A 26,087-nucleotide genomic window follows, 5' to 3' on the forward strand; every position below is an offset into this window, starting at 1 on the left:
GAACAGGAGCGGGCTAAGCACACAGCCCTGAAGTGCACCAGTGTTCAGCGTGCTTGCAGTATAATGTAGGAACTCTCTCCTCCCCATCCTGTATATCTAGGGCATCAAATAAGATCAATAGATTTTTGTTAAGGCAGTGTACTGAATGATATTGAACTAAGGCAGTTAGATTGAGCTAAATTGTAAATCAACCAATGATGGAACAAGCTGAAGGGGTTGAATGAGTTCTAGCAGCTTTGTTTTTATATCTAATGTTATATTCTTATTTTCATGTCATTCTTTAAATTATGTTATTAGGAAAGAAAGTTGCTTCAACAGATAACACTTTTCTCTCTGAATCATTTGTGGATTTGCACTTCCCTGATCTTGGGATTAATATCAGTCACCTTTAATCTTAAGATTTGAAAGTTGCATCTCTAAAAGCATCCACTTCCTCAGTTCTGCCTTGAATGTCCTCAGTCCTTAGAGCAGGAGTCCCGCTAAACTAGATGTGACAATAAATTTTTAAAAAGATGGTAGGAATGAGCCTAGAATATAGTCTTCTTTGAGAAAAGTATTAATCAATTGAAGAAGAACTACTGGGAGTGGAATGAATGGCTAAACTGTATAAGGAGGAACTTGAATGAGCAAGATTATTAGGATGCATGGAACTGGAATGAAAATAATGTGAAGATTTGCTTAGCGAAGAAAAAATGTGTGGTGCGCTGTTAGACAGAAGCAAACACACAAAACCGAAGAGATTGTACAACAGGCTGTAAACTTTGAGTGAGTCTTCAGATGGCCGGTTCAGGCTTATATCCCGGAGGGTGATTGACACCCAATCGGGTGGGGCTTGATCCATTCAGGTTGGCTGATTGACAGCCGGCCAGGGTTTGTCCTGTCCCCCATACTCTCTTGCAGGTACAGAGGTTGTCCCCTGCAGTAGGCCGATGGTGTACCACCACAAAATGGAAAAAAAGGGAGACAGAAACAAGCAACGACAAGGCTGAGAAAGAAACTACAATGCTAATCACTATATTTAATTTGAAATTACTACTATTGTTCCTTCTGAATTGTAAAACAGGCTTTTGATTGAAATGGGGAAATTCTGAGTCAATCATAAAGTACTAAGAACTTTAGCAACTATAGACACATTGCCTAAAACTCAAATATGAATATGATTATCTATACTATACTATTAATCACGGAAATCATCAAGCAATATGATGTAATAAATATAAAAGTGCATGAACATGCCTTTATTTTTGTGGTGAAACCACTATTGTATTTGTAAATGATATGACGTTTTATGTCTGACCCTGCCTCACTGGTTGACTCGTGACTCCTCCCTTTTATCCCCCATAAAGGCTGTAATGTCCCCAGTTCGAGCCCAGGTCAACACAAGTGATGCTGTCCATCTCTTGCTAATAAAAGCCTTCAGTTCCAGTAACTTCAGTCAATTCATCAATTTTATTAGCAAGACTTTGTTTCTTCGGAACATGAACAAATACTTGAAGCTGGACCACCTACAGATTGACCCGAGAGAACCCAAACCAGCCGTCAAATTCGCGCTCTGGCGCCGCTGTTTTGGAAGATTCCTTGCAGCTTCTGAAGCTGTGATTCAGGATGACGAAGACAAACTCCATCTGCTATTTTCGAACTTCGGCACTAAGTCTACCAAATGGTCCGGGATTGCCAGACATACAGAGAAGCCATGGACACCCTAAAAGACCAGTACAAGGTACGGGTGAATGAAGTCTCTGCATAGTACATACTCCACTCGCGCAGGCAGTGACCTGGGGAAACATTCAATGACTTTGTCAGGGGCCCTGCAGGAGCTTGCAAGGGAATGCAACTGCCAGGCTGTGACTACTGAACAGCACACTCCGCTGGTGATCAGAGACGTCTGCTCCAATCACGTGAGGCAGAGGCTACTTAAGTAGAAAAGACTGAGTCTACCTCAAACAATCAAACTGGCAAACACCCTGGAAGTAGCCATCCGCAGAGCAGAATCATTCTCCACCAAACACGCGGCCGCCTCGTGGGGCGCACAGGCACCACCATCTTGCGAGACAGGATTGCAAACCCCCTCCCGATCCGAGCTGACCCCCACAGCTATTAGCGACCACCCGAAGTGCTACTTCTGCAGGCAGAGCAAGCGTCCAAGGAAACGCTGCCCTGCCAAGGACGCTGTCTGCTCCAACTACAGGAAGAAGGGACACTTCGCGAAAGTCCATAAGTCTAAGCAACCCCCAAGCCCAGCAGCACCGCATGCAAATGGGGGCCACCATCTTTAATGCAGTCACTTCTGCCGCCACTTCCAGGGATGAACGTGGTGAAACCACTATTGTGTATGTAAATAATATGACCTTTTATGTTTGATCCTGCTCTCACTGGTCAGCTCATGACTCCTTCCTTTTATCCCCCAATAAAGGCTGTCATGCCACAACCTGTCCCCAATTCGAGCCCAGATAAGTGTGAACCAGCAACACAAGGGATGCTGTCTACCTCTTGCTAATAAAAGCCTTCCGTTCCAGCAACTTCAGTCTTTGTGTAATTGATCGTGCATCAACTTTAACTCAAATATAGACTCCTTGTATATTGTTTTGGCATCCAAGAGTAAATAGCAGACCCCTTGTTTTTAAATCAAAGTCCAGCTCCCAAGTTTGGAACATAATGCAGTTCTGTACTTTCAGATCAGTTATTAAACACAGATTTCATCTCTACCATTTCAACTAGTTGCAAAAGATCCCACACCAGTATTTGAAGAAGTGCAGGGGATCTCTCCCCAGTGTCTGGCCAATCCTTCAGCCAACATTAAAGTGGATAATGATAACCTTCTCATTCTCACATTGCTATCTGTGGGTCTTTGATGATCTTAAATTGGTCATGGTTTTCATCCAATGCAATCTAGATAAGTGCTTGACCATGATTATATTCCAAGGTAAACTATTTGCTATCAAGTGTTTTGGACAATCCTGGTGTCATGAAAGGCACTAAAGACATGCAAATTATTTCTTTCCAATTTCCTGGCAGCCTCAAATGATAAATCACTTTTTTTGATATCCCTACTTGCCAAAATGCCTACTCTATAATCATTATGATGGGAGGTGATTACTTATAATATCCATAGGAGAAAGCAAAATGTACAGGCTCAAGTCTATTCCTTGTGTGAACATCTGCAAGTGCTTCACATCTTCACATTCATTGGAAGCTAAATTACTGGCTTAGGCAAGTAAATGAAATGGACACCAGACTTTAGATTTATATTTTCAAAGTGATTGGCCAGAATTTTATGGAAACTGCTCTGATTCTTTTGAAATGTTGGCCTCATAAAAGATAGAACAAGCTTTGGTTTAAAAAAAATTATCCAAGGAAACAATCTGCAGAAGTATTGCAAAGCTCAACACTATTAACAAGTCCATAGTAGGAAAAGACAGAGATATTGAGTTGAAACGAGAGCCTGTCAGGGAAAACATACTATATAAACATCAGGTTAGCACATGACAAAGAAGTGAACAAGAAGAGGTGGACAGAAACGGGGCAGAAATTGTCATTTTGAACGAAGATCATCTTTTCAATATTGGCAAAACCTCAGTTCAAAACTGACTCAAATGCTGAGACTACGAAGGTTTTTGCACAGCCTGAGTCATTCATGGGAGAGATTAATACATGTTGAGTTTGACCTATGTTTGGTTTATCCAAAAGCAAATATTAGTGAAGCAATCTGATATCACAATGGTAGTGAAGTACAGAGTTAATAAATGGAAACCCTTCTGCTAAGAATGCAAATGAAAAATCTAACCTTATGTGTTACCAGAGGAGAGCAAGTATAAGGAAAGGAGAGGGATTCAATTGGGATCTGTCAATTGTCTCATTTGATATCTGAATACAACTTTACTGTCCATCACAAACTTTTTTTTTCTGCATAACAGAATATAAAGTATAACAAAACTGAAATTACCTTCTTAAGTAATTTTTGAAAGTTTTCATTTCAGGGCAACATGTGATTAAGATTATTCATATTCATATGTTGATAAAAAAGATGCAAGTGATTCCATTGCTGATGGTGGATTAGCTTATAGAACTGCTGCTTTACAGCTCTAGTGACCAATCCTAACCTCCAGTGTGAACTGAGTGGAGTTTGTGTACTCTCTACATGTCTTTCCCCCAGTGTCCCAGTTTCCTACCCTATCCCAAAGAGTGAGTTGGTAGGTTATTTGGCCAATGTAAATTGTCCCTGTATGTCTGTGAGTGTTAGAATCTAATGAGAGTTGATGAGAATGTGGGGAAATAATATGGGATTAATGTAAATGTTTTGCGGAAACTGCCAAAATGTTTGGCCTGGAAGTCAGCCTGAAGAAAACTGAGGCCCTCCATCAGCCAGCTCCCCACCATGACTACCAGCACCCCCATATCTCCATCGGGCACACAAAACTCAAAACGGTCAACCAGTTTACCTATCTCGGCTGCACCATTTCATCAGATGCAAGGATCGACAACGAGATAGACAACAGACTCGCCAAGGCAAATAGCGCCTTTGGAAGACTACACAAAAGAGTCTGGAAAAACAACCAACTGAAAAACCTCACAAAGATAAGCGTATACAGAGCTGTTGTCATACCCACACTCCTGTTCGGCTCCGAATCATGGGTCCTCTACCGGCATCACCTACGGCTCCTAGAACGCTTCCACCAGCGTTGTCTCTATTCCATCCTCAACATCAGTGGAGCGACTTCATCCCTAACATCGAAGTACTCGAGATGGCAGAGGCCGACAGCATCGAATCTACGCTGCTGAAGATCCAACTGCGCTGGGTAGATCATGTCTCCAGAATGGAGGACCATCGCCTTCCCAAGATCATGTTATATGGCGAGCTCTCCACTGGCCACCGTGACAGAGGTGCACCAAAGAAGAGGTACAAAGACTACCTAAAGAAATCTCTTGGTGCCTGCCACATTGACCACCGCAGTGGGCTGATATCGCCTCAAACCGTGCATCTTGGTGCCTCACAGTTCGGCAGGCAGCAACCTCCTTTCAAGAAGACCGCAGAGACCACCTCACTGGCAAAAGACAAAGGAGGAAAAACCCAACACCCAACCCCAACCAACCAATTTTCCCTTGCAACCGCTGCAACCATGTCTGCCTGTCCCGCATCGGACTTGTCAGCCACAAACGAGCCTGCAGCTGACGTGGACATTACTTCTCCATAAATCTTCGTCCGCGAATCCAAGCCAAAGAAAGAAGAATGTAAATGGATGCTTTATAGTCAGTACAGACTCAGTAGGCTGAATAACCTATTTCTATGTGGTATTATTCTATTCAACATAGGTATAAAATGAAGTTACACTAAAAAATAATTATTCTCATGTAAATGAAGGCTAAAATGTATAGTTTTTGCACTATTTTGATGCAATTAGGGGTAATGGTTTAGCACTTTGTATGATAAATACCTATGCTCACATTAAAGTTAAATGGTAAGATGGTAAAAACTGGACACCTGAAAATCTGCAGATGCTGAAGTCAAGTGCAATATACCGTAAAACCCCTGATATCCGGCACCTATGGGGGATTGGTAGATAGTGGATAAGCATTTTTGTTTGCTTGAGACTCCCTTCTACAATGCCTACCTGTGGTGTGCTGTGGTGCAACAAGCAGACACAAAACACAGAAAGGTCTATACTGCAGGCTTTAATCCATTTAAACTCTGTTGTACACCAGTAGTAGTCTCGATAGCTCCATGTGTGACTGGCCCGATAGGGGCCAGCTCAAGTTTATATACAGGTCAGTGATTGACAGCCAGCCAGGTGGAGTCAGCCTCCCAGGTGGTCTTCCTGCAGGTACAGAGGTTGCCTTCTGCAGTCGGCTAGTGGGCACGAGGCCCAGTGCTGTGGTTGCATCACCACACTACCTAAAGCTAATATTAAAAATAAACAGTTTAAAAGACAAAAATATTATACAGAACAATTTTCACTTGCTTGAATATGTAAACCTTAAAACATTTTACTTTATTTTCAATCACATCTTTTGAAAACACTTAACCATCACTGCATCTATAGGTTGCTCCCCTTCCATTAAGCTGCCTAAAATAGAGGAAGTCACGTGATGGAGTAGTGGCCGGACGGTGAACTCCAGCCCTCTCCAGAAAAGTCGAAAAAAATAAAGAAAAACACAAGGGCACAAAAATAAAAATTAAAGTAAAGTGAATATAAAGGTGGAAAGAAGATGGCGACGAAAAAAGAAAAATCGAAACCAACGGTAAGAAGAGAGGAAGAGAAGACAACGGAAGAAGAAGGAGAAGGCCTTACCTGTTCGAAGAGGCCCGCGGTGGAGAGAGAAACCCGCTCCCTCAGGTCGGTAGAAAGTGGACTACAAAAATGGCTCGCTGAGCCGAGTAAAAGTGTGCAACCACGCATGCGCGATGCGTATGCAAAAAAACACACCGACGGGAGGGGCGACCAGCTGGGGAGTCGATCTCCACAGCCGGCAACGACAGCTGCAGAACAGCAGCAGCAAGAGGAGAACATAGAAGACAACGAAAACAAGAAAGAAGAGAAGAAAAGGACAACAAAGAAACAACAGATGGCCAACCCAGAGGAAGAAGAAGAGGAAGAGGAAGAGTACAGTGAAATAGAAGAAGAAGGGAAAGGCAAGACAAAGGATATACTTTCTCTTATTAAAGAATACATGGAGTCATTTAAAGAATGGCAAGCACAAGAATTTAGTGATTTAAGAAGAAGAATAAACAGTACAGAAGAGAAAGTGAATAAAATAGATATGACCTTATCAGAAATAGGAAAAAGAATGGACAAGGTGGAAGAACGAGAAGCAGCAGTAGAAATGGAGGTAGAGGACTTAAAAAAGAAGTTAGAGGAATCTAATAAAAAAGTTAAAGAGACACAAGAGCTGTTAGCTCAGAAAATAGATATAATAGAAAATTATAACAGAAGAAATAACATAAAGATAGTGGGCCTTAAGGAAGATGAAGAAGGCAAGAATATGAGAGAGTTTATAAAAGATTGGATCCCCAGGATCTTAGGATGTCCAGAACTACAGCAAGAAATGGAAATAGAAAGGGCACATAGAGCATTAGCCTTTAAACCACAACCACAACAAAAGCCAAGATCTATTTTAGTAAAATTCCTAAGATATACTACAAGAGAAAAGGTACTGGAGAAAACAATGGAGAAAGTAAGAGAGGACAACAAGCCACTGGAGTACAAAGGGCGAAAAATCTTTATTTATCCAGATATAAGTTTTGAACTCCTGAAGAAGAGAAAGGAGTTCAATACAGCAAAGGCGATTTTATGGAAGAAAGGGTATAAATTTATACTAAAGCATCCAGCGGTATTGAAAATATTTATTCCAGGACAGCAAAACAGACTATTCTCGGATCCAGAGGAAGCATGAAAATTTGCAGAACAATTACAAAATAGACTGAGAGATGAAGACGTGTAACGAGAGTACAAAAGACTGTGAACTAAAAAGACATATAAGTTTTGAACTCCTGAAGAAGAGGAAGGAGTTCAATACAGCGAAAACGATCTTATGGAAAAAGACTATTCTTGGATCCAGAGGAAGCAAGGAAATTTGCAGAACAACTACAAAACAAGCAGAGAGATGAAGACATGTAATAAGAGTAAAAATGACCACGATCTATATGTATGTGTGTAAAGAGGTATATGTGTGTATATATATATATAGTGTGTGTATATATATATATATATATATATATATATAGTGTGCATCGAGTCCACGCTGCTGAAGATCCAGCTGCGCTGGATGGGTCACGTCTCCAGAATGGAGGACCATCGCCTTCCCAAGATCGTGTTATATGGTGAGCTCTCCACTGGCCACCGTGACAGAGGTGCACCAAAGAAAAGGTACAAGAACTGCCTAAAGAAATCTCTTGGTGCCTGCCACATTGACCACCGCCAGTGGGCTGATAACGCCTCAAACCGTGCATCTTGGCGCCTCACAGTTTGGCGGGCAGCAACCTCCTTTGAAGAAGACCGCAGAGCCCACCTCACTGACAAAAGGCAAAGGAGGAAAAACCCAACACCCAACCCCAACCAACCAATTTTCCCCTGCAACCGCTGCAACCGTGGCTGCCTGTCCCGCATCGGACTTGTCAGCCACAAACGAGCCTGCAGCTGATGTGGACTTTTTACCCCCTCCATAAATCTTCGTCGGCGAAGCCAAGCCAAAGATATATATATATATATATATATATATATAGTGTGCATACATGAATGTATCCGTATTAAGAATTAATAAGGGAGGGAAATGGAATAGAGTGAATAAGGAGGGAATTAAAAGAGTGACCTTTGTTACATATGAAAATTGAAATCTTTTCTGGGGGGGGCTGGGTGGGGAGGAGTTACGGTCACTGCAAAATCAGCTGAAGTTTGCGAGTGAATTCGCAAATCCAAATGGAGAGGGGAGATGTGGTTGTCCGACAAGGGATAAAGGACAACTCAGGAGGGGAAGGGGAGATTGGGGTTAAAGAAGTTTTAAATAGGAGAATAAGGAAAATGTTTGATGTTTTAGAAATGTTGTCTTACAAAGTGTTCAAAACAAGAAAGCAGAAATGGATAAGAAGGAAAAGTAATGATGGAGAAACGGAAAGGGAAGATAAACAAAGTATAAAATGGCTACGCTGAACTATATGACTTTAAATATTAACGGAATACATAACCAAATTAAAAGGAAGAAACTGCTAAATTTACTGAAAAAAGAAAAAATTGATATAGCATTTGTGCAAGAAACACATTTAACTGAATTGGAGCACAAGAAATTAAAGAGACATTGGGTAGGACATGTAACAGCAGCATCGTATAATTCAAAAGCAAGAGGAGTAGCTATATTAATTAGTAAAAATGTGCCATTTAAAATAGAAGAGGAAATAATAGATCCAGCAGGGAGATATGTAATGATAAAATGTCAGATATATTCGGAGTTTTGGAATCTACTCAATGTATATTCACCTAACGAAGAAGATCAAAAGTTTATGCAAGATATTTTTTTGAAGATAGCAGATACGCAAGGGAACATATTAATAGGAGGGGATTTCAACCTGAATTTGGATTCAAATATGGACAAAACTGGGAAAAAAATTAACAGAAAGAACAAGGTAACCAAATTTATAATTAAATCGATGGAAGAAATGCAACTTTTGGATATATGGAGGAAACAACACCCAAAGGAAAAGGAATATTCATATTACTCGGCTAGACATAAAACATACTCAAGAATAGACCTATTTTTGTTATCAGCTCGTATGCAAGATAGAGTAAGAAAAACAGAATATAAAGCTAGAACATTATCGGACCATTCACCCTTAATATTGACAATAAAGTTAGAGGACATCCCTCCAAGAATGTATAGATGGAGATTAAACCCCATGTTACTTAAAAGGCAGGATTTTAGAGAATTTATTGAAAGACAAATTAAAATGTATTTTGAAATAAATACGAAATCAGTGAAAGATAAGTTTATACTATGGGATGCAATGAAAGCATTCATTAGAGGGCAAATAATAAGTTATGTAACCAAGATGAAAAAGGACTATTATCAGGAAACAGAGGAGTTGGAAAGGGAAATGGTAAATATAGAAAAAGAATTAGCAATGAAGGAAGATACAACTAAAAGAAGAGAATTGGCAGATAAAAAAATAAAATATGAAACACTACAAACATATAAGGTGGAGAAGAATATAATGAAGACAAAACAGTAATATTATGAACTAGGTGAAAAAACGCACAAAATTCTAGCATGGCAGCTTAAGACAGAACAAGCTAAGAAAATGGTATTGGCATCAAGGAAAAAAGACAAACAAATTACATATAATCCAAAAGAGATCAAGGAAAACTTTAGAGAATTCTATGAACAATTATACCAAACTGAAAACGAAGGTAAAGAAGGGAAAATAGATGAATTTCTAACTAAAATTGAACTACCAAAACTACAAATAGAGGAACAAAATAAATTAACAGAGCCATTTGGAATAGTAGAAATACAAGAGATAATAAAAAAAATTACCAAATAATAAGACACCAGGAGAGGATGGATTCCCAATAGATTTCTGTAAAACATTTAAAGATTTATTAATTCCGCCCCTCCTGGAAGTAATCAACCAGATTGATAAAACACAAAGCTTACCAGATTCATGTAAAACAGCAATAATTACAGTAATACTAAAGCAAGGGAAAGATCCACTCACACCAGCGTCATATAGACCAATATCTTTACTTAACACAGATTATAAGGTAATAGCTAAACTATTAGCAAACAGATTAGCAGAGTATGTACTGAAAATGGTAAATCTAGACCAAACTGGATTTATTAAAAAAAGACGCACAACAGACAATATTTGTAAATTTATTAACTTAATTCATGCAGTAGAAGGGAGTAAAGCACCAACAGTAGCAGTTGCTTTAGACGCAGAGAAGGCCTTTGACAGAGTAGAATGGAATTATTTATTCAAAGTATTGCAAAAATTCAGTTTACCGGAGAAGTATATTAATTGGATTAAAGCATTATATAAGGGACCATTGGCGAAAGTGACAGTAAATGGATATGTCTCAAAGCAATTTAACTTAAGCAGGTCAACACGGCAGGGATGCCCACTATCACCTTTATTGTTCGCATTAGCTATAGAACCACTAGCAGAATTGATAAGAACAGAAAATAATATAAAAGGGATAAAAATAAAAGACAAGGAATATAAAATCAGTTTATTTGCGGATGATGTTATAGTATACTTAACAGAACCAGAACTATCAATAAAAGAATTATATAAGAAATTGAAGGAATATGGAGAAGTGTCGGGTTACAAGATCAACGTAAACAAAAGTGAAGCAATGCCTATGAATAATGCGGATTTCTCAAAATTTAAGAAGGAATCACTTAGATGGCAAATGCAAGCAATAAGATACCTAGGTGTACAAATAAATAAAAATCTCGGCCAACTATATAAACTCAATTATTATCCACTAATGAAAAAATTACAGGACGATTTAGAGCATTGGAAAGATTTATCACTAACACTAATAGGAAGGATAAACTGTATTAAAATGAACATTTTTCCAAGGATATTATACCTATTTCAGGCATTGCCAATACACCTGACAGAGAAATTCTTCAAGGAGTTAAAGAAAATAATAAGGAAATTTTTATGGAAAGGGGGGAAACCAAGGATAGCACTAGATAAATTAACAGAATGGTATAAACAAGGAGGCTTACAACTGCCAAACTTTAAAAATTATTATAGAGCCGCACAATTAAGATACCTATCAGATTTTTATCAAACAAGGGAAAAGCCAGATTGGACCAGATTAGAATTAGATAAAATAGGGGAAAAGATACCTGAACACATATTATATAAATGGGATGAAAAATTGGTACAACATAGAAGTTCTCCAGTATTACATCATCTACTCAATATTTGGAAGAAGATTCATGTAGAAAGAAATAAAACAAATTATCAATTACCAAAACTAATATTGACGCAAAACAAGTTACTCCCTTTTACAATAGATAACCTTTCCTTTAGAGAATGGGAGAAAAAAGAAATTAAAAGAATAGAAAATTGTTTTTCAGGAAATAGATTATTATCCTTTGAACAAATGAAAGATAAATACAATATAACTCAGGATACAGCGCTGGCATATTACCAATTGAGCTCCTACTTGAAGGACAAATTAGGAAGCAGTCTGAGTTTACCAGAGGGAAGAAACCTTGAATATGTGATTACAGATACAATGATAATCAAAAGATTTATAACAAATATGTATATTAAACTGCAAGAAAAGGAGAATGAGGAAACAAATGGTAAAACTAAACAAAAATGGGAACAAGATTTAAATATAAAGATAAAAAAGGAAACATGGGAGAAGTTATGTTCTGGAACGATGAGAAATACAATAAATACGAGGTTACGTATGATACAATATAACTGGATACACAGGCTATACATTACACCTCAAAAGTTAAATAAATGGGACCCAACAGTATCTGATAGATGTTTTCGATGTTAAAAAAGAAATGGGAACAACAATTCATGCAATCTGGACATGTGAGAAAGTAGAAAAATTTTGGGAAGATCTAAATCAGATATTAAATAAAATAACAGAAAACAATTTACCAAAGAATCCAGAGATCTTCCTCCTAAGTAACATAAAAAACAAAGAATTTGGAATTGATTTGGAGGATGCACAAAAAAGATTTGTTAAGATAGCTCTAGCCGTAGTAAAAAAATGTATTATGTCAACCTGGAAATTGGAAGATAATTTGAAAATACAACAATGGTATATAGAAATGAATAAATGTATTCCATTAGAAAAAATAACATATAGTTTAAGAAATAATATTGAAATATTTGAACAAATATGGGAGCCTTACATGAAACACAATAGCGAAAACCTACCGGGGACATTCACTACCTAAATTAACGGAAGGAGAAGGAAATGAAAAGAATTGACTCAGTGGAATTTCTTGTTTATTTTTATTGAATGACAACATTGTTTGACTGGTTTAATGTATCCTAAATTTTGTACTTTAAATGGACGGGAGGGGGGAGGTAGGGAGGGTGGGATGGGAGGAGGGAGGGGGGGGGGAAGAAAATGGCACTATATATGTTTGAAAAGGAAAAAGTGTGTATCATGGTTAATGTGGTTTATGGTGTGAAAAATAAAAAAATTTTTACAATTAACACCCCTCTCCTCACCAAGTTTCTTCTTTGGCTTGGCTTCGCGGACGAAGATTTATGGAGGGGGTAAAAAGTCCACGTCAGCTGCAGGCTCGTTTGTGGCTGACCAGTCCGATGCGGGACAGGCAGACACGATTGCAGCGGTTGCAAGGGAAAATTGGTTGGTTGGGGTTGGGTGTTGGGTTTTTCCTCCTTTGCCTTTTGTCAGTGAGGTGGGCTCTGCGGTCTTCTTCAAAGGAGGCTGCTGCCCGCCAAACTGTGAGGCGCCAAGATGCACGGTTTGAGGCGTTATCAGCCCACTGGCGGTGGTCAATGTGGCAGGCACCAAGAGATTTCTTTAGGCAGTCCTTGTACCTTTTCTTTGGTGCACCTCTGTCACGGTGGCCAGTGGAGAGCTCGCCATATAATACGATCTTGGGAAGGCGATGGTCCTCCATTCTGGAGACGTGACCCATCCAGCGCAGCTGGATCTTCAGCAGCGTGGACTCGATGCTGTCGACCTCTGCCATCTCGAGTACCTCGACGTTAGGGGTGTGAGCGCTCCAATGGATGTTGAGGATGGAGCGGAGACAACGCTGGTGGAAGCGTTCTAGGAGCCGTAGGTGGTGCCGGTAGAGGACCCATGATTCGGAGCCGAACAGGAGTGTGGGTATGACAACGGCTCTGTATACGCTTATCTTTGTGAGGTTTTTCAGTTGGTTGTTTTTCCAGACTCTTTTGTGTAGTCTTCCAAAGGCGCTATTTGCCTTGGCGAGTCTGTTGTCTATCTCATTGTCGATCCTTGCATCTGATGAAATGGTGCAGCCGAGATAGGTAAACTGGTTGACCGTTTTGAGTTTTGTGTGCCCGATGGAGATGTGGGGGGGCTGGTAGTCATGGTGGGTAGCTGGCTGATGGAGGACCTCAGTTTTCTTCAGGCTGACTTCCAGGCCAAACATTTTGGCAGTTTCCGCAAAGCAGGACGTCAAGCGCTGAAGAGCTGGCTCTGAATGGGTTTAAAGTTTAAAGCTTTACTAATATACTTAATAATATACCAATAAAGAGAAAGACTCTTATAAAATACTAAGCAGGGATAAAGAGACACTTTAAGACAATCGCCCTAACAGTGAATGATATCAACCAGGCCTTCACCCTGGGCGTTACCATTGCTGTTTCACACAACTTTATTCAAACAGCTGCTATGAACAAAGCATGACCAAGGCATTCTGTTGGCTGAATATTTGGTCCCATCTTCACCAAAGGTTTATGTGTTACTTCAGAGAATATTCAGACCTCGCAGTGGAGCAGCTGAATGGAGTTAAACAAAAAAATCTGCCAACACTGGGGTCGTATGCAATGCACAAAAGTGCAGGAGAAACTCTGCAGGTCATGCAGCATCAATAGGAAGTAAAGGGTAATCATTGCTTTGGGCCTTGATTCCATCATTAAGGTGTGAGCAAAAATACAGAGATACAAAAGCCTCTTGTTTTGATAAGAATCTGTGGGCTCCCAGATACAAGCACTGGAAAGATAATGTTCCATATTCTTACCTCTGACTTAATTTAGGAGCAATAATAAAGAGACAAAGCATAATAAACCATAAGAAACTTACTGATAAACTTTTGATAGATGCCAGGGAATTAAGCAAATATGTGGCACGTTACCTAAACACAAACACAAAAGCACAAAACTTTTTTTTATATTTTATTTTTGATCTTTTTCAAAAATATACATAATAAAATGTTCAATATCACAAGTTATTAAATTTATACTTACCGACAACAACAAACAACAAAAACAAAACAATCCCTCTCTCCTTTCCCTTTCCATACATACAGATCCACACACCATTAAAGCTTCAAATCTTTTAAATATATAGAATACAATTGGGGCAATCACTTTTGGGTATATATAATATCAGCATTTATATTCCTTTCTGTTACTGTATTTGGGCCCCTATGTAATCCAGGTATGGCTGCCAAATCTTTACAAAAGCGTCATATTTATTCTTTAAACTATGTAATTTTTTTCCATAGATATACAACTATTTATTTCCATAGTCCATCGTGCTATAAGTAGAGGGAAGTCAGATTTCCAAGTGATCACAATACATTTTTTTTTATATCGCCAGTGCTATTTTTATGTGAGATTTGATATTTGGTCAATTTGTTGTTTATTTCCATAAAATTACCTAGTAATTACCTAGTGGCCCGTGAAGGCCACTCCTGTTATCCTGGTTAATTTTTCTTGTGATGTCTTGCCAAAATGACGTCACCTTCACGCACAACCACGTAGCATGTAGAAAAGTTCCTGTCTCAGTCCCACATCTGAAACACATCTCTGATATCTCTGCTTTTGATCTATGTAATATCTGTGGGGTAAGATATAACAGGTGTAAAAAATTATACTGAACCAATCTATATTTTGCATTTATAATTGATGTCATGCTGTCCTGACACCAATCTGACCAGCTTCTTTCTGAAATCACCACACCCAGGACTGACTCCCATCTTTCCCTTGACCTCTGTAACCCTGGTTTTGCACATTCTCTCTGGAGAGTATAGTACATTTTTGTTATAAATATGGGTTATTCCCCATCCAGACCATTCATTCCATTTCACTAATTTCAAGTGGGGTCAATGTTGGTCCCCAGCTTTCTCTTAAGAATGATCTAAGATGGAGAAAACAAATGAAGGTCCCATTGGTCGCTCTGTGTTTGTGTTTTAGTTGTTCGAAGGGCATGAATTCCTTCCATATAGCAATAATAATATATTTTATGCTTTGGCCATATCATAATTTAATATTCTATTTCCTAAGTTCATAGGCAATAACACATTTTTACACAGTAGTGCCTTTATTAATATCCCTATTTTTTTCCATACATTCATTATTTCGTGCCAGGTTCTGATCATATGTATTTGTATGGGATTATCTGTCTTTTTTTTCTAGAGATTTGACACTTCATATATAGATAAAATCCTTTCCTTCCCTCTTCCCCATTGAGTGCATTTCCATCTGAATCGGGGAGGGGGTGGGGGGGGGGGTGGGGACACTGTCTTTTACAAAGAAGGCTGAGCGAAATCCAGCCTGTGCAGCTAGGTAGTAGTTTTAAAAATCTGGAAGTCCTCCAAGCCCAAAGTCCCATGTCAGTTTTGCCAGTGCGATTCTTGGTACCTTATTATTTCATAAGAACTGTCTAATATGATTGTTTAGTCGTTTAAAGTTCTTAGGTTACAGAATAGGCAGTGATTGAAAAAGATACGCAGTCTTGACATTCCCTTCTTTTTGATGCAAGTAACCCTCCCCACTAGAGTAATCTGTAGGTCTCTTCATTTCTGTAGATCTTCTTCTATCTTCCCCAAAAGAAGTACATAATTTAATTTATACAGATTTTGTAAATTGTTATCAGTTGCTATTCCAAGATATTTTATTCCATCCGTCTTCCATTTAAATTTACTTCCTTTTTAGTATATATCCTATTCAAAATTGTTAATGGCATTATCTCACTTTTGTCCATATTTATTTTCTAACCAGATATTCTTCTATATTTTTCAAATGTTCCTTGAAATTTTTCCAAAGATTTGGCTGGATTTTATAGGTATAGTAGCACATCATCAGCCTGTGAAGGCCAATTTTGATGTTCTTGTCCAACTTTGAAGCCCTTTATATCTGGATCCCTCCTTATCTCCACCAGTGGTTCAATCGCTAAAATTAAAAGTGCTGAGGACAGGGAGAATCCTTGTCTACTCGATCTACTCAAGGGGAACACTGCTGACATCTGATTATTGGTTATCATTTTGGATTGTGGTTTATGATATAACTCTTTTATCCAGTTTATGAATGTTCTGCCTATGCTAAATGTTTCCAGTGTTTTGGCCATTCCAAACAGTCAAATGTTTTTTTTTGCTTCCAGGGAGACTGTAATACTTGCATTCCATTCAAATTTTGTCATGTGTATTATATTAAATAATCTTCCTGGACTTTTCGAGGAATGTTTTCCTTTAACGAATCCTACCTAGTTTGTGTGTATCAATCTTGGTAGGTATTGTCCTATAAGCCAACACTTTTGCTATATCTTATAATTGGCATTTAACAAAGAGATTGGTCTATATAAATAAGAACATAAGAAATAGGAGCAGGAGTAGGCCATCCAGCACATCAAGCCTGCTCCACCATTCAAAAAGATCATGGCTGATCTGATCATTGACTCAACTCCACCTGCCTGCCTTTTCCTCATATCCCTTAATTCCATTTTTATGTAAAAATCTATCTGAGTTTTTAATTGCAGTGCATCGAATGAACCAAAGACTTGTTAACTCAAACCCAGGCTTTAATCAACAAAAGACTGGAATGCACAGTCTACCAGTCCAGACTGACCTGGGTCTTGTAAGGAGCAGTCCTTTATGACCTGCCAGTAGGCATGGCTACAACTCTCAGCCAATCACAACAACTATAAGCAAATATGTACAAATATACATTGGTGATAGTATCCTGTACTATCACATTAATGGGTCCCTTTTTGGTAATACTGTAATAATCGTGGTTGAGAATAATTCCAGGAGGGCCTGTGTTTCTACTGCCTGACCCTAAACATCCATTAACAGAGACATAACTAATTCTTTGAATTGTTTGTAAAACTCAGGTGGGAATCCATCTTTCCATGGTGATTTATTATCCTTTAGGGTACCCAGGGCTTTTTCAATTTCTTCTCTTACATGTAAAGGGAGTGTCTAGTTCTATCTTTTCTCTCTCTTCTAATTTTGGAAGTTCAACATTCGACAAAAATTCTTCCATTTCATTCTTGTCTCCTAATAATTCTGATTTGTATAGTTTTGTGTGATATTGTATAAAGATGTCATTGATTTCCTTTAGTTTATAAATTAGAGTGTCTATCTTTTTATAGCATTTATTATTCTTGATAACTCCTCTGTTTTAATTTGTCAAGATAGGCCTTTGTGTGCCCATTCGCCTAACTCATAATATTTTTGTTTAGATTTTAATATAGCTTTCTCTGTTCTGTGTTTGTATTGTATTACATCTTAGCTTTTTATTCCCCAGTAGTCTATATTCTTCTTGTCATCCTGTTCTTTGATTTATTTTTTCTAATTCTATAATATCTTTCTCCAAACTATTTACTTCTGCTGTATATTCTCTCTTAATATTATTTACATAGGACATCATTTGTCCCCTCAAATATGTTTTGAGCATGCCCCATAAAAAAAAAACAATTATTAATAAATGATTGGGTTTGTTTTACAAAATATTTTTATCTGTCTCTTTATATACTTGCAGAAGTCCGTTCTTTTAAGTAGCATGGTATTAAGACACCATCTGTATACATTTTCTTGCTTTTCCATTGTTGCATAGTTAATGTTAGTGGTGAGTGGACGCCTCACTAGATATTCTGTACGTTTTAACTGGACAGACATTAAAAAATAAATCAATCCTTGAATATGATCATGCACCCTTGAGTAAATGAAGCAGTCTCTTTCTGTGGGATTTAATTGCTTTCATATATCAGTAAGGTTTAAATCTTTCATATATGAAATTGTAGTTTTTGCTGTTTTCGCTCGCATTACTATTCTTGCAGATTTATCTTGAATTGGCTCCAAACAAAAATTAAAATCTCCTCCAACCAATATATTTTGTCTTCCCTCTGCCATTTTTAATAAAATATCCTTCATAAAGGCTTCATCATTGTAATTTGTGGCTTAAAATTCATAAATGTCCATGATTCTCCATAAATCTTACAATGTGCCATTACATACCTTCTGGCTTCTATTAATACTGATGTATTTTTATTAATTATAATTTCCACCCCTCTTGCGTTTGAACCAAAGGAAGATGATATTATTTGTCCAACCCATCCTCTTATTAATTCATCATGTTCCAATTTGGTAAGATTCAATTCCTGCAGAAAGATTATATCCGTTTTTAATTTCTTTAGGTATGCCAAGACCCTTTTCCTCTTCACCATCCCATTTAACCCATTACTATTAAGATTAATAAACTTTAGAGTTTTATCCATACCATTTTTCAAATATTGTATAACAATAATATTTTTCCAATTAAAAAAATACTGTAACCTTTCCCTTTTAAGAAGCATACATATTTCCCCTTTAAGAAACACACACACACATCCCTAGCTCTGATGGTGACAAACAATAGAGCCCAGAAGCCCGTGAGAAAAATCTGCAGAATCCTTCCCTTTAGCACCATCTTTTAAAACTGCTTCTCTCTCAATGCCATTTTCCCCCTTTAAATCGGAGTCTCCACCCTGCCACTTGCCTCACCACCTTCCTTTCTTTCCAGAGCTCTCCATGTATATTATTAAATGGTTTTTCTTTTAACAGCAAAAACAAGATGGCTCAGTACTACAAATAGAAAGAAAAGATACATTTTTCAGTTAGTCCTGTTCCAAAGATTTTTTTTGATCTTCTTATCTAGCAACTCAAATCTCTTCACAACTCTGGTAAAAACTCTTCCACTTCTTTATTCTTGAAAATGTTCCTATTACCTTCTGGGACATCGATGCTTAACATTGCTGGGTAAATCATTGAATATTTTAAGTTTTTGGATCGTAGTTGTCTCTTTACTTCATCAAATTCTTTTCTTTGTTTGACCAAGGTGGGGCTAAAGTCCTGAAAAAAAATTACTTTTTCATTGTCCACAACTAATGGGCCAGTTATTTTTTTAATATTTGTATGCTGCTCCCAGGATTGTGTCTTACTCCCAGTAACTTAAAAGTTTTACCAAGACTGGCTGTGGTCGTTAATCACCATTTCTTCTGGGTCTGAGGATCCGGTGAGCTCTTTCAATTTGCATCTTTACATTTAACTTGTTTTGTCCCACCATTTGTGGGATCCATGTTTCAAAGAAGCTCATCGGGTCTTTCCCCTCGATTCCTTCTCTCAGTCCGATGATTCTTACATTGTTGCATCTGCTGAAATTTTCCATATGATCGATCTTGTCCATCAATCCTTTTCTGTCTGTGTCCCACATTTTTGCTTTCTCTTCCAGGGCCTTTAGCCTGTCTTTTATCTTGTCCAGCTCAGCCTCCACTTGAGACATTTGTTCTGTTAAATCTTCCATGAGTTCTTTAATTTCCGATATCATTTCCAATATGTCTCTTATTGCTGATTCAATACTCATAAAACAAGTGCACAAAGTTTCCATCTTATTCAGGATGTTGGCTATTATCTTGGGCTGACCCTCCCAGCTCTGCTGGGTTCAGCCAGTCCCAAGACACCTCCTGAGCCACTCCTCATCGGGCTTTCAATCAATGTTCCTGGCTGAGCTGTTGCTTCTTCAGTTTTTGTTTTTTTGTTGCCTTGGTTGCTTAGAACTAGTTTTATCCATTTTTGATGATGGCATTCTGATTATTGAGCTTTCAAACCATATTTTTAATACTTTTTATGGAGAGCTCTTTCAAAGCACATCTGCTCAGATCCACTGCATGGCCAAATCCCCCTAAGCACAAAACTTGAGAAATCATAAACTACTAACAGCGAAAAATTTCAAAAGAGTTATGGAAATCCTTCAGGGGATTGGTAACACAGTTCCTTGGGTGATTGTATGAAAGAACTGGAATTTCTAGTCAACATTGGCTGGAGCAAACAAGCAGAGAAGCAAAGAAAAGCTAATTTCCTTCTGGAAATATTTAATTTACAATAACTGTCAGCCATGTTAAATTAAAAAGGTAAAAGATCCAAGATAGTTTTAATTTTATAAACAATGGGGAATTCAGAGAGATGATGGCTCATGATTCCTGTAAAATAGAACAACACAATTTGAAGTAATTGGAAGAAAATGAAAGGATCATCAATGATACATTCCACCCCGTGTCTGATCTGGTGGAATAATGATAACTTGTTACAATAAGAATTGTGTTGTTCCCATGATTGCTAAATAAGGCATTCCAAGGAGATTCTCTCATAAATATGGTTTGCAGTTGAATCTTTATTAAGTCCCAGCATAAAATAAATAATTTTTTGTTTCTCTAAAATGATATATAGTACCTATAGATGTTTGGTAGTTAAATTTATAATAATCTTCTATCTCTTTAACAGATTTCCCATTAAATCCATTTGAGATTACATTGATATTGTCGAGTACTTTATCATTCTGTACACGAGGAATTTGAACATTTTCAATATTCATTTACATTTTAAAGAAATACCAGTAGATGTAATTTTTATACCCTGGTGGAATTTACTGCATTTAAATTCAATACAATAATTATATAAGCTACACCAATAAGAAAGTACCTTAATACACTATTGCATTCTCTATATACCCATGATTGTGTGGCCCAACACTGTTCCAACTCCATCTATAAATGAGTGGATTGACATGAATGTGGTAGGTAGGATCTTAAACAATTATAAGTCAGAATACAGTCAGGAGATCAAGAGACTAGTGTCTTGGTGCCAGGACAACAACCTCACCCTCAATGTCAGCAAGAACAAAGAGATGATTATAGAAGGGCAGAGCTCACTCCCCAGGTCACATCAGTGGTGATGAGACAGACATGGCAGACAGCTTTATGTCTCTAGAGGTAAAGATCTCCAGTGATTTGCCCTGGTCCATGTCAATTCAATGGTCAAGAAGACACGTCACATCTCTTTATTTTCTCAGAAGACAGAGGAAATTTGGCATGTCACCAGCATCTTTAACAACTTCTATAGGTGCACAATTGAAAATGTCCTATTAGGGTGCATCATTCTGTGTGCAGAAACTGCTCCAGCCAAGACTGCAAAAAACTTCAGAGAGTTCTGAATGCAGCTCAGAATTTCAAATACAACCACCTCTCCTCCATCAACTTCATCTATAACTCCTGCTGTCTTGGAAAACAGCCAGCATATTAAAAAATCTCATCCCATCCCAGCCACACTCTAATCACCCTCCTCCCATCAGAAACAAGATTCATGAGAACAAGATCATGCACCTAAGAACAGATCTTAAGAACATTTTCATTTCCACCATTATCAGACTCCTGAATGAACTTCAAAACAGTAACATTATGCTGTCTTTGCTTTGTACCATCTGATCTCCCTCTGTGGCTCTGCATTTCTGAACAGTGTCCAGAGTGTCCGTAAGACATTAAGACATAGGAGCAGAATTAGGCCATTTGGTCCATCAAGTCTGCTCTGACATTCAAATCATGGCTGATGTATTTTTCCTCTCAATCTTATTCTCCTACTTTCTCCCAATAACTTTTGACACCCTTTCTAACCTATCAACCTCCAATTTTTTAATATACCTGATGACTTGGCCTTCACAGCCATCTGAGCCAACAAATTCCACAGATTCACCACCCACTGGTTGAAGAAATTTCTCTTCATCTCTGAGGCTGTGTTCTCTGGTCGTAGACTCTCCCACTATTGGAATCATATTCTCCATGTCCATTCTATCCAGTCCTTTCAATATTTGGTATATATCCCCCTCATCCTTCAAAACTCCAGCAAGTACAGGCCCAGAACTATCAAATGCTCCTCACGTTAATGCTGGGATTATTTTTGTAAATCTCGATTGATAATAAACAAACTTAAATGTAATATCTGGTGGGAAACATCCTGTGATTACAATTATGATCAAAACTAACAGATATCTAGAAGACTACAGGCACATGAATAAAAGTCATACTGACCTTGTTAAAGGCAAATGTTTTTTTTTCTAATGATTTCATTTGTAAATCTGGGGTTAGGTATGATGAGGGTAATGGCCAAAATAAATTTTGAAAAGATGTTTAACAAATTATGCAACTATAGAACAGTTAACTAAATTAAAACCAAACAAAATAAAGGGATGTTGGTAGTGTGAATACAAAGGGAGGAGAACAATGAATTTTAGACAGAGAAGTTGAAATTGCTGGTCCCAGTGGATTGTTTTAAATCTAGAACACCATATAGATATAGCAGCCAGGGAAGACACAAATATTGTACAAATAGGTGCTTGATGCACAATCATGTGTGAATGGATGTCTGATTGTCACTATGGACTGGTGGGCCAAATGGCCTGTTTCAGTGCCATATCTCTTTCATTCTATAGTCTTTCTAAACATAGCAAACCAGAGCCAGATCAAGCCAATCAGCCCCTCGAGCCTACTCTGCCAGTTAAAAATGCTGATCCAATCTTAGGTCTCAACACCACTTACATGGGCTCTGCCCTATCCTTGAATTCATCATGGTTCAATAATCTATCATACATTCAACAAAATCACAGAAGACAATATTCCACATCATTTTAAAGGGGCAAATTAAAAAAAAACTGTTCCTTCTAGTTCTCGATACTCCAACAAGGAGAAACATCACTCTCAGTCAAACGTTCAGCAAGTCAAGCCGCATCTGTGAAGGAAAGGGTATCCTATCAACCTGTGTGGCGACCGTGAGGGATGTATGGATTTGCACCCAAGGTCCCTCTGTTCATCCACACTCTTAAGTAACCAACCATTAACCCTGTACTCAGCCTTCTGGTTAGTCCTTTCAAAATACATCACCTCAATCTTAACTGGATTGGACTCCATCTACCACTTTTCTGCCCAACTTTGCAACCTGTCTTTATCCTCTTCAAAAACTTTCAGCTCCATCTAAAACTCCTCCAATTTTCGGGTCATCTAAAAATGTACTGACCTATCTTTCCGACTCTTCATCCAGAACATTTATAAAAATCACAAAGACCGGGAGTCCCTGAACATATCCTGTAGCACTCCACTATCACCAACCTCCAGGACGAATAATTTTCTTTCACTACTACTCTCTGCTTTCTTCCTAAAAGCCAATTATTTATCCATACAGTCAATTTTCCACTGATTCTGTGACTCATGACTTTCTGAGTACTATCCAGCAAGTCTTTCCATACACAAGTACAACAGAATAAAACATAATAGAGAGATTGGCTTAAGAACAGCAAGAGCAACATTACTTTGCTAGTGTGAGGTCTGATTAGTAGTCTGATAGTAGACCATAAAACGTAGGAGCTGAATTAGGCCATTTGGCCCATCATGTCTGCTGTGTCATTCAATCTTAGTGGACTTACTTTTTCTCCATTCACCTACTTTCTCTCCGCAACCCTTGATACCCCCACTAATCAAGAACCCATAAGCCTCCCCATTAAACCTACCTTATGGTGGCCTTCACAGCTGTCTGCGGCAATGAATTCCACAGATTCACCACCCTCTGGCTAAAGGAATTCCTCTTCATCTCTGTTCTAAAAGGGAGTCTTTTATTCTGAGACATGTCCACTCTATCCAGGCCATTTGGATTTCGGTGTTTCAGAGTTCCCCCTTTATTCTTCAGAACTCAGTGAGTATAGTGCAGTGCCATCAAATACTACTCATATGTTAACCCTCTCATCTCCAGGATCATTCTTGTTAATCTCCTGACCTTCCCCAATGCAAGCAATCCTTCCTTTAGATATGGGGCTCAAAACTGCTCATGATACTCCAAATGTGGTCTGAACAATGCTTTATAAAGCCTCGAAATTACATCCTTATTTTTATATTCTAGTCTCTCAAATGAATGCTAACCTTGCTTCCTCACTACCAACTCAATCTGCAAAAGAGAGGAAAGAAACTGTCCTTGAATCTAGTGGTGTGTGATTTCATTCTCATGAATCTTCTTTCCAAAGGGAGAGAGAAGAGTTGGCTGTGGTAAGATGAATCCTTTAGTATGTTGGCTGCTTTTTTGAACTATTGGGAGGTATGGATGGAGATGATGGAGGGAAGGGAGGTTTGTGAATCTACATTCATAATTCTCTGCAGTTTCTTGTGGCTGAGCAGTTCCTTTAACATGATGAATCCTGACAGGATACTCACAATGTTGCATCTGTAGAAATTAGAATGCTGGGGGAATGCCAGATCTCCTCAGGCTCCTGAGTTAGTGGAAGTCTTGATGCACCTTCTTCTCTGATGAACTTTGCCCAGGACAGATCGTTGGAGATATTTATTCCTCGGAACTTAAAGCTTTCTACTATCTCCACTTTAGCATCACTGATGCACACAGGGGGTGAGCTCTACTCCCCTTCCTTAGCTAGAACCATTGACCTTCTATTAACTCTCTGTATACTATCTCATTGTTGTTTGAGAAGCAGCCAACAACAGTGTTGTCATCTATGAATTTCTAGATGGAATTGGAGCATTGTTTGTCTTTGAAGTCATGGGTGCAGGGGGTACAATAGGGGACTGAACGATGTTGAGGTTGATCAGGGAGGAGGTACTGTCTCCAATTCCAACTAGTTACACTTTGTCAGACTGGAAGTTAAGAATCTATTTGCAGAAGGGGTGCTGGGACCAAAGTGCTAGAGTTTGGAGATAAATTTGTTAGGGACTATGGCATTGAATGTGGAGCTGTATATACTGTATAGCTGATGTTCATATCATGTACTGTTTTTTAGATATAATCTATTTTTGTGATTTTCCTGTCATATATTAGTCTACCATAAAGCAAGCTGTTTTGGTCAGTTCAAGCATGCCCGGGAATGTACTCAGTGCAGGTGCTACGCAAATGTTGTTTTAAGGCTGGACATGCTTAGTCAGGATAAATGCAGACAGGCTATAAAAGCAGCTCACATACACAGATACTGAACATTACATTGATATAGATTGAACGCATGTTGATGCACTTGTTCTTCAGGCAATAGCATAGTGAGTGTACTTAACAATAGCATTTATTTTCTGCATTTCCTGCTGATCTTGGTGCAGTCAGTGACGAATCTGGTGAAAGGTTTCATCAGGACATTGAATCCATGGAAAAGCAGCATCAGGGCAACAGGAATCCATCAATGCTAGCCAATTATTTTTGGACACTGACACGAGAGGCATCAGATGCTGAGTATAAATGAAAATCAGTGGCAAAACATTTTTAGGTCAGTTGAACGGTTAAAATGTGTCAGCATCATTATGTGATTAAACAGGCTAAATTCAATAAAAGTCAATTTAATGTTTCTCCAACTTCCTATGTGATACATCAAATCTGAAATTATTTATATGTACAGCTTGAAGTTGTCTATCATAATCCTCTTTTTTTTCAGGTAGCAAACATTTTGAAAAAAATTGTTGTCCAGTCTAATCAGCCTCTTAAAACATTTCATGTTGGTGGATGTCAGTACTACCAGTGATAGTTATGTTTTTATTTGGCCCCAGAATGATAATGACCTTCTTAAAACAAGTAAGAACTTCAGCCTGTTGCAGGAAAAGGTTAAAGATGTCCGTGAATACTGGTCTGTGGAGATTCTCAGGACATGTCCAGGATCACCATCCAGGCCAATTGCATTCTGCAACTTCACTCTCAGGAAGGCCAATTTGACATCTGAAGCAGTGACTGTGGGTACAATGTTGTTGTGGTAGGAGCTGTTAGTTCACTGGCCTCCTTTTCAAAGCAAGTATAGAATTAAGCTTGTCAGAAAGGGATGCACTATTGTT

General features: G+C 38.3%; 1 protein-coding gene and 1 long non-coding RNA gene across 7 annotated transcripts in view; one reads left to right on the forward strand and one right to left on the reverse strand.

Moving 5' to 3' along the window:
* LOC138759145 (dual specificity protein phosphatase CDC14C-like) overlaps positions 1 to 26,087 on the forward strand; it is a 199,899-nt gene that overhangs the window by 163,874 nt on the left and 9,938 nt on the right. The window lies entirely within an intron of this gene.
* Positions 5,670 to 26,087, reverse strand: part of LOC138759195 (uncharacterized) — a 41,867-nt gene continuing 21,449 nt past the window's right edge. For 2 of the 3 annotated variants that reach the window (XR_011354655.1, XR_011354653.1), the window contains 5 exons: positions 18,436 to 18,578; positions 14,870 to 15,038; positions 14,280 to 14,331; positions 10,021 to 10,063; positions 5,670 to 5,896 (listed from right to left, as the gene is read on the reverse strand). This is a non-coding gene — a long non-coding RNA (uncharacterized lncRNA). Of the gene's footprint in view, positions 5,897 to 10,020; positions 10,064 to 14,279; positions 14,332 to 14,858; positions 15,039 to 18,435; positions 18,579 to 26,087 lie in introns of all 3 variants that reach the window. The other variant, XR_011354654.1, reaches the window with a different exon arrangement.

This window comes from Narcine bancroftii, chromosome 1 (genome assembly GCF_036971445.1).
Source record: "Narcine bancroftii isolate sNarBan1 chromosome 1, sNarBan1.hap1, whole genome shotgun sequence".
Taxonomy (NCBI): domain Eukaryota; kingdom Metazoa; phylum Chordata; class Chondrichthyes; order Torpediniformes; family Narcinidae; genus Narcine; species Narcine bancroftii.